This window comes from Lissotriton helveticus, chromosome 6, assembly GCF_964261635.1.
Source record: "Lissotriton helveticus chromosome 6, aLisHel1.1, whole genome shotgun sequence".
Taxonomy (NCBI): domain Eukaryota; kingdom Metazoa; phylum Chordata; class Amphibia; order Caudata; family Salamandridae; genus Lissotriton; species Lissotriton helveticus.
Genome location: NC_136067.1, coordinates 1245773895 through 1245783362, shown reverse-complemented (window position 1 = coordinate 1245783362; position 9468 = coordinate 1245773895).

Sequence of the window (9468 nt, the reverse complement as noted above, 5' to 3'; positions counted from 1 at the left end):
TTCTTTGTCAGGAGGGGGTTTCTGCATCAAAACCTTGAAGACCTCTGGTTTAGATTGATTATCCCAGCTGTAGCAGTGACTGTCTTCTCCCAACCCCATTAGTGACAGTGGGAGTAGAGAATAGGCCAGTCCTACGAGACAGGCAGGAGGCATTTGAAGAAAAACCTCAGCTTCTATGCGTAATGTAGTACCTTAGGCATTTCTGTGCGGTCCAGTGCAAGGAGTGCCTGAACAATTGTGATTAATGAAAAACAAAATAAAACAAGTAGAGAATATTGTGGATGCCATGAAATGCAAAGAACATGGGTTCAAAATAGAATTGACTCTTGAATTAAGCAGGCATCACAGAAAATTAAAACGTGAAATTTAGCACAGTTTGACAAACCAACGAGCCTGTACACCGGTAGTGCAAATCTCATGAGTGAAATTGACACAACTTGCGCAGAACAGCAAGCCATCTTGATAACTGATAAATATCTCCTCAACACATGGGCTCAGTATTTGACAGCTGAAATGACCGGTGCCTTCAAAATAATTTGTTATAAAAATCATTGTGCAGTTGAAAACGAGGCTTATTTGGGGATTTGTCAGGTCGGGATGCAATCCTTCACCACTGAGAATCCAAACTACAACACCAACTGGCTTTCTTACCCCCGCAAGCTGTGCAGCTGCATCACCCACCTGTGCCCACACTGAGCGACAGTGGTATCACAGCTCAGATAACATCAGTACAATACTGAGGACCCTATTGCCACCTAAAGACAAGTTTAATTTCAGTCAGAAGCTGGCATTTGAATGATCATTTTTGTCTGTAGCACTTCAAGCCACAGTCCCACTATGAAGTGCTGTAATTAATGGGTGTTCCCGCTCCTCTGTAACTTTATGCATTTGTTTCTGTGCTCACAGACTGGTGTGCAATCTCAGATCCCATATCTGCATTCTCATAAAAAGCCTGGGCGGTTAGTTCCAATGCACTCCATTTAACATTTGGCCACAGATTTGTATTCTAAGACAGACATGTCAGTGGGCTGATAGATTTTTTGCATATATCCTTAAAGATATCCTTATGGATATCTGTGACCCATTATCTGTGAGTCACATGTCATAATCTTGGTAAAATAGCTCACTGACAGCCGTCTGTAACAAGTACGGCACAAGTTAGCATGCTTGCAAGTTTCTGCTCAATCTTTCTTTCTTCTTTGGTTTCATGACATTGCTTCAGTTATTAATAAAAGTAATTAAATGACAAAAAAGTTAGTTTGTACTGTGTTGTGTAAATTGATATAATCTGTGTAATAACAAAGACACATTTATATGTGTGCCACTAGCTCAGGTTCCTTGCCCTCCATGCATCTGTCATTTGTACAGGTTACCCACTGACCTGGTCTGCATAGGTAGGGGAATGTGGTACCTAATTATGTTGCCTTGTTATTGGGGAGACAATTGACCCATGTTTAGCTGGTCCTTGTTTCATATTCGGGCAACAGAGTGGGAGTTCATCCAACACTTTATCCTTTTTGATAATTAAGGTGGGATTTATGATTCTGATCCAAAATTACACCAAGAGAGATACATAATATGAGAAACCAGAGCTTTGCAGTGTCCCCACCATTTTTGCCCCCAAATAGATGCTGCTTTTAGGACTCTGATTGTGCCTGTGCTCTGCTAACCAGAGTCAAGGCCTGTGCTCAATGTAAAAGGTACATAGTAATTAGTTATAATTACAATTGTTACTAACAACCTACTTGTAAGTCCCTAGTATATAGTAGAGCATGTAGGTTTAAAGACCGGTAGATTTAATTCACTGAGGTGTGCACTAATGTGGTGCCTGTGTCATTTTTCTAAAGCCAGCCCTGCTGCGCTGGCTGCTCTTAAATTAAAACTATGTCCAAATTCGAAGGTGGAATTAAAGATGCTTTCAAATTCTTTAACTACCTTACCTGTATATAATTCACCCTTAATTTCAACCCTAGGTGCCTCAAGGGGTGATATGTTAAGAAAAACAGGGACATTATGAAAGATGTTTTAGAAGCCCTGGTGAGGGAAAAACTGCCACTTTAATTTTTCTGCATTATTGTGCATTAGCTCCATAGGAAACATGAAAAGCTTTATTAAAATTTAATAAAGTCTAACTATTGAGTTAAAATAATACTTCAAAGTGTCAAATTAATAGTTAGAATGAACACAACAACCTGCCAAGGTTGGATTTATTAAACTATGTCAGAAAGGAATTTATAGAATACAAAGGGCCTTATACACCTTTTATTCTTTCTGTAAAAGTAGAGGTGAGGAACTGAAATCTGAATTAGGCCTAGTAAAACGTAGTGATTCAGTTAGAAATTAGCGTGATGCATCTATTAGCCTAGTGAAGGTGTTTTAGTGTTAGTAACCTCACACATGTAATAGTTGAGGGATCAATATATGCCTTATTTTAGTTATTTGCCTTATTGAGAGCAATATAGATTAATTCGACCAGCGCCATTTTGTGGCCTAGTCTGCTTGCGTCAGTAGTAGAAACCTACCATTGCATTTAGTAAGAATCGTTCTCTCAAGAAATAGGCTGACAAATGTAGCCAACTGCTGCTTCTGCCCGTTAGGCCCGTCAAGGTTGTAGGTGGGGGTAGAATGGATAAGCACATTCCAGGATATGCTGTGCGGACTCTCCTAGCGCTGGCAGAAGGGAGTCGCCCTCCTCGACCGTGCTATAACGAGCTGAACTAAACTAAGGACACTTTGTGTTCCATATATGGTCTTTTCTTTGCACCAACCAGTACCAACTTGCATTTTTCCTTCTTAGGTAACGGTTACGAAATGTAACAGTATATATGTGATCTGTTGATAATGTGCCAGCAGTCTTCTCGGCGGACCTCGAAGGGTTAGGTCGTGAGAGGCTCCTCTGGCAGAGTTTGTTTGTTTAATAAATGATTGAACCTTCTACACTGCCAACTGACTGATTATTAGTAATTGGTGTTAGGGCTATTTGTAAGTATAGCTCTATTGGGTTGTAATTATTTTTTCGGTACTTCAGTTGGCGACTTCGCCGGGACTCCGCGTTGGGGTCATCCCTCTGTAATCAGAACGAAATGGGACATTGGGAAGGGTGATCTTGAACGGGGGGAGGACCGACTGAAAATTCGATGGTTGCTCCGCTCTCCCGGTCGAGAGAGCCTAAGCTGCTAGTGACCCCACGCCGAAGTCCTACGGGTGTAACCCGTGAATAGACCACGTTGAGTCTGCAGGAGTTGGCAGTGGAGAAGCTTGCAATCAAACCTGAGTGCACCAAGTGAGTGATTTGTTTTGTCTCGTGTTGGATATCCTTTGGATTTGAATTTGGTATTTGATTGTTTCATGCCACGGAGAACTCAGAAGGGGGGTCTGACGGGACAGTATTGAGACTGCCCTGGCAGACGCTCCCGTTTTGGATTTGGGAGAACAATAGAGACTGTGCCCAGACGCCTAGGTGTAACTTGTGGAATAAGTGTACACCCGGCCGGTTTGCTCTCGGAAACGCTGATAGCTGATATTGGGTAGCCCTCGGACAGATCTGGAGCGGCGCTTGAAAAAGCGGGCTCGGCCAGAATAGTCCGGGAGGTGAACCATGAAGGCTGCCAGATGGTCCGTAGCTCGATCTGTGGTTTAAAACCTGTGTGGCTATCTCTAGGCAGTCTAAGGACAAGACTGTTTGATTCTGATCTTTTTTTAATTTGGAAAAATACGAGGGTTCTCCATAGGTGGGAGTCTACGGGCTCCACCTTCTGTTTGAAATACGTTGTTTTGTCATTTATGTTGATGTAAAGAGTATCGTTAGTTCATTATTTGTGTATGACCGAAGCTGATTGTAAGTCATGGCCATGTGTATGAGAGTGTTGTAAATAACCTTTTCCTTTTCAGCTGGCGGCATCTAGAATATATAGGAAGGAGCAATGCCGTGTTTTAGTAAGTTATGCTTTGGCTGTATGTGCCGGTGGGTACGAGACTGGACGAAAGCCATCCGGCCCCTCCGGAGGGAAGCCCCAGCCATGATATGTATTGTAAGCATGGGATTGTCCCACTCTTATTCATTACCCTATGGCATAAATACACCAAAGACAATGTAGAGTTACAGTGGCCACTGACAGGCTCCTTTGATGAGAAAAAGATCCAGTATTTGCAAGACCGTCTGTTTGCCAAACGCAGCAGACAGGCCATGTTTGACACCCTCAATAAGTGGCAGAAAGAAGCAAAAAGGAGACGTATCAGGGCAGAGAAATTAGTGAAGATAAAACAAGGACAGACTATAAATCAGAAAGCCATTGCTCATGATAAGAATCAGACTGAACAAAATATTGAATGTTTAGATAGACAGTTTAGACTACAGGTGGACAAAAGTTATGTGACTCAAAATGAGGCAGAAGATGAAATAGAAGATGTATTAGATGTTCGACCTCCCCCACCATATGTGCCACAACGCATATATATCCTGCTGTACCTCTACACGCGGCTACGGCACCTTCCGCCCCGCCCCTGAGGCAGACGTGTCTCTCACCCCTTTGGGTGCTACTCGTGCCACGACTACCTCATTGAGAGACACGGCTACCCTTATTCCCGATACACTGCAGCCCTCGGGTACTTCCCGGGTTGTTTTAGCAGCACCAAGTCCCATATGGACATCTCAATCAGTTGCTGGTGCGACCCCTGAGGATAGGGATCGTACTCCATTGGGGGGATGAACGCTAGACGATTATTTACGAGAGCTTCACTGGGCTATAGTGAAAAAGAAGCTATAGCAGAGCAGGCAGTGAAGTGGATGCGGAAGGATGTATACACAGTGGCCGATTTGTGGAGTACCATAAAGGATCTCGAGCCGGTCATGCAGCAACATGCTTTGCATCAAATGTCTCGATATCTTATTGACGCATGGGAACAATGTTTCCAAGACGGATTAGCCCCTCAAGTATTGTATGATATCTTGGACCGAGCTCATAAGTTCGATCTAAGTCCGGTAGAAGTGTACAAAAATGTAGAAACGCTAGTGAAATACCGAGGTAGAATGTTTGTGAAATGTCCAAATTGGAATTTTCAACATCCCATGAGGGAAGTGCATCCTATTTTCCTTCCTGAGGTACCTGAAATACGTGATAATGCTAACCAAGTTACGAGAGCCCGAGAGGATGCGCGGTTTCAGAAACAGTGGGTATATACGCCATGGAAGCGAAGTGAAGTCTTTGCTCTAAAATCACAGCTGCCTGACCCTCGTAAAAATCCCACCGCTTACTATAAAGAGTTAACTGAAGCCGCAGCATCAGCTGTAATGACTTTAGCTGATGTTGAATTGTTTTTCGGGCTTTTGGTCCCTGTAGATATATGGCGACAGGTTCATGACACCGATCATGGAGCATAATTAGGGGGAACCTGGAATCAGTTGAAAGACTGGGATCAGGACCGCAAGCCTGGAGACAAGCCCGAGATGAAATTACTACTCTCCCCGCGAAAATAATTGCCTATATGCACACGTTAATTCCCCCACTCAAAGTCGACTGGGATAAATTGACTGCTTGTAAACAAAAGAAAGATGAAAGTGTTTCTGATTTCTTCACTCGATTTGAAGGTACTTTTATTGATTTTAGTAGACAGGACCTTGCCACAGAAGGCGGGGTACGGTTGTTTGTAAATCGCTTCGTGACCAACCTGATACCTGAAGTCTCTGCTCGGCTGCAAGCCGCAGAGAGTACCTGGACGACCTCTACCCCCTCCGTAATACTAAGCATGGCCCAATATTATGAGCACAGGGAAAATGAGAGTAAGGATAAAGTAGAGAAAAAGGCTAAGGATCTTAAAACTCGGGTATTGTTACAGCACGTCATTCGAGGACAAGGGGGAGGGAGAGGAGTCCGAGGGCCCGTGTCCAGAGGGGTGGGGACAGGAAGTAGTGCAGTCCTGGCCCAGTCGTTAGGGATAAATGTGCTTATTGTAAACAGGAAGGACATTGGAAAGCTCAGTGTCCGTTACTGCTTGCCCAGAACGGAGCTGTCCGAGGAAGGGGACATGGTCGAGGTGGCCCGGACCGAAGCGATATGCGTAGGGAGGAAGTTGCTCAGGGCAGGTCTGAACGAAACCACTTTGATAACCCTCAAGGTAGGCAATACTTTAATGAGGATTATGCATTTGGCGATCAGGATGGGTTTACTCACCCATAGGACAGCCAGGGACAGAGTAGGGGCCAAGTGTCGATCCCAGTCAATCAGCAAGGACCCTATGTGAAAGGGGAATTGACGGGGACTTCCGAGAATTTTCTAATTGACACAGGAGCAATGAATAGTTCTGTTGCTCGATCATTGGTTCCAGGGGCGGCTCTGTCCGGGCAAAATAATGTATCCGTGGGATTTTCAGGAGTTCGGTGGTAAACCCCATCTCTAAACCCCTCCCATTCACCATTGGCCCCGCTACAATTGATTCCCCCTTTTTGCTGACATTGTGGCGAGAATTTATTAGGTCTGGATATGTTGAAGAAATTAAATGCGAAAATATATTGTTCCCCTGATGGTATTTACTTAACGATAAAACCCTACACAGAGAATTTGAAACAGTGCTTTACTAAAACTGAACCTCTCCCCCCTGAGTTCGATGCTATCCCTAACTCGTTGTGGGCAACAGGGGATGCGGATGTCGCCAAATTAGACATCCCTCCCGTCCATATTACGCTGAAACCTGGTGCGAAATTATCACGAATACCACAGTATAAGATCTCGCCAGCTGGCGAGCGAGCTTTACTTTCAAATATTCAGGATTTAATTGATAAAGGAGTGGTGGAGGAAACCGCTGCCAATATTTGTAACAGTCCTATTCTCCCGATTTTGAAGAAATCCTCTGATTCTGGATCTCCCGGGAATATTGATGCATATCGTTTTGTAATAGACCTGCGGGAGGTTAATAAGATTGTGGTACCGCGTGGTGACTGATATCACTACTATGCTCACAATGATCCCACCAACTGCCAAATATTTTTTGGTTATTGATCTGAAGAATGCTTTCTTCAGTATCCCGATTCATCCAGATAGCAGGCAGATCTTTGAGTTCTCGTTATCTGGCCGAAGCTTTAGATTTTGTTGTGCACCTCAAGGCTATACTGAAAGTCCGAGTATCTATAGTCAGGCCCTTAAGGCCCTTCTGGATGATTTAGTTCTGCCCGCGGGTAATGCACTATTGCAATATGTGGATGACTTGCTGATAGCGTCCGACGACGAGAAGGGTTGTAAGGATGCCACTGTTAAGTTACTGCACCATCTGGCGGCGAAAGGTAATAAGGTATCCCTGTCCAAATTTAAATATTGTCGACAGGAGGTGACCTACCTAGGTCATCTACTGTCGAAGGAGGGTAGGCGTTTGACTCCTGAGCGAATTACTACTATCTCTAACATGTCTGTCCCTTGCACCCAGCGTAAAGTTCGTGCTTTTCTTGGCATCACTTCCTACTGTCACCAATAGATACCTAATTTTTCTCTTCTTGCTAAAGCTTTATTACATTTAACCACTAAAGATGTGCATGAACCTCTTCCCTGGACTGACGAATGTCAGCATTCTTTTGATTCTTTGAAATCTGCTCTTTGTTCTGCACCCGTCTTGGGTACTCCTGACTACCGTAAACCTTTTGTACTTTATGTGCATGAGGTCGACGGTTGTTCGCTTTCAGTGTTAACGCAAGGATTTGGTGGTAAGCACAGACCTTGCGCTTATTTCTCGGCCACATTGGATAATGTTGCCAGAGTGCTTCCTAGCTGTCAGAGGGCCACTGCAGCTGTTGCGGTGGCCATCCGGCAATCGGAGGGGCTCGTTCTAAATTCTAATCTAACAGTGATGGTGCCGCATGCAGTGGATGCATTGCTAAATAAAACAAAAACGCAGCATTTTACAAGTGCACGCCTCGCCGGCTACGAATTGACATTGTTAGCTCCGCATATTACGATCATGCGATGTGCCACGCTAAATCCTGCCACATTGTTACCGCTCCCTTCGAATGAAAATTACAAATGATATACACAATTGCATATTTCGGACTGAAGAAGAAACAAAGGGGAGGATTGACCTCTCTGACATTCCTCTATCTGACCCCCAAAGGGAATTATATGTGGACGGGTCTTGTTTCAAGTTAGCAGATGGCACAACAACAGCTGCATATGCAATCACTACGCTGAAAATGGTAGTTGAGACTTCTCGAGTTCCCTATCGATCAGCTCAGGCTGCGGAATTAGTGGCATTGTTGCGAGCCTGCGAATTAAGTGAGGGACTCGAGGTTAACATATATACAGACAGCCAATACGCCTTCGGCGTAGCCCATAGCTTTGGGCGGCTGTGGAAGGAACGGGGTTTCCTCACCTCCCATGGTCAGAAAATACATGAATGGTCCTTTGGTATTGCAATTACTTGCTGCCCTCACCTTGCCCAAGAAGCTAGCCATAATAAAATGCAGCGCCCATAAGGCAGTGGTGGATGAAGTGGGCGAGGGGAATGCCTTTGCTGATCAGATTGCTAAGCAGACGGCTCAGTCCATGTTATCAACTATGTATGTAACAACCTCAGCAAGATGGGTGGAAGAATCTGATTTGTTCAATAATACTATAGAGAGTGTGACAGAAATACAGAAGGAAGCCACTCCAGCTGAAATGACACGGTGGGAGCAGGAAGTGGGAAGGTTGGATGAAAATAACTGTTGGGTTGATTTAACAGAAAAACAAAGATGGTTGCTGACTATTTCCCACGGTCCCGCTCATATTGGAGTTAAAGGTATCTGTGCTTTGTTAGACCCAGTATGGAATAACCCCAACATTCAAAGGACGGCTGTCCATTTGGTCCAATACTGCATGGTCTGTTTACAATATAATCCAGGAAAAGGGTTAAGTGTGTTGAGTGGGAATTTTGCACCTCCGACTTTACCGTTTGAAGTGCTTCAGATGGACTACATCCACATGGAGCGCGTCAACAACTTAAAATATGTTTTGGTAGTGGTTTGTGCTTTTAGCAAATGGGTAGAGGCTTATCCAGCTAAAGATAACACCTCTTTGGTTACAGCAAAAGCTCTTATCAAGGAGTTTATCCCAAGATATGGAGTGCCCCGTTTGATTTGGTCTGACAATGGGGGGGCACTTCTTGGGGCTCCTATTAAACATATTTGTGACGGGCTGCAGATACAACAGAAATTTTACGCAGCTCGACACCCACAGTCAGCAGGATTAGTGGAAAACTATAATGGGATACTGAAGCTACAAATGGCTAAGATTCAAGAGAGTACTGGTTTAAAATGGCCTGACACCTTACCCCTGGCCCTCATGTCATTACGAGTTACCCCTCACTCACGTTCTGGTCTCTCTCCGTATGAAGTGATCTTTGGGCGGCCTGCTAATGTATGGGGAGTACCCAGAGCACGGTCATTTACAGATGTTGAATATCCTATGTTGATTGATTACTTGTATACCTTGACTAAAGACCTCCGTT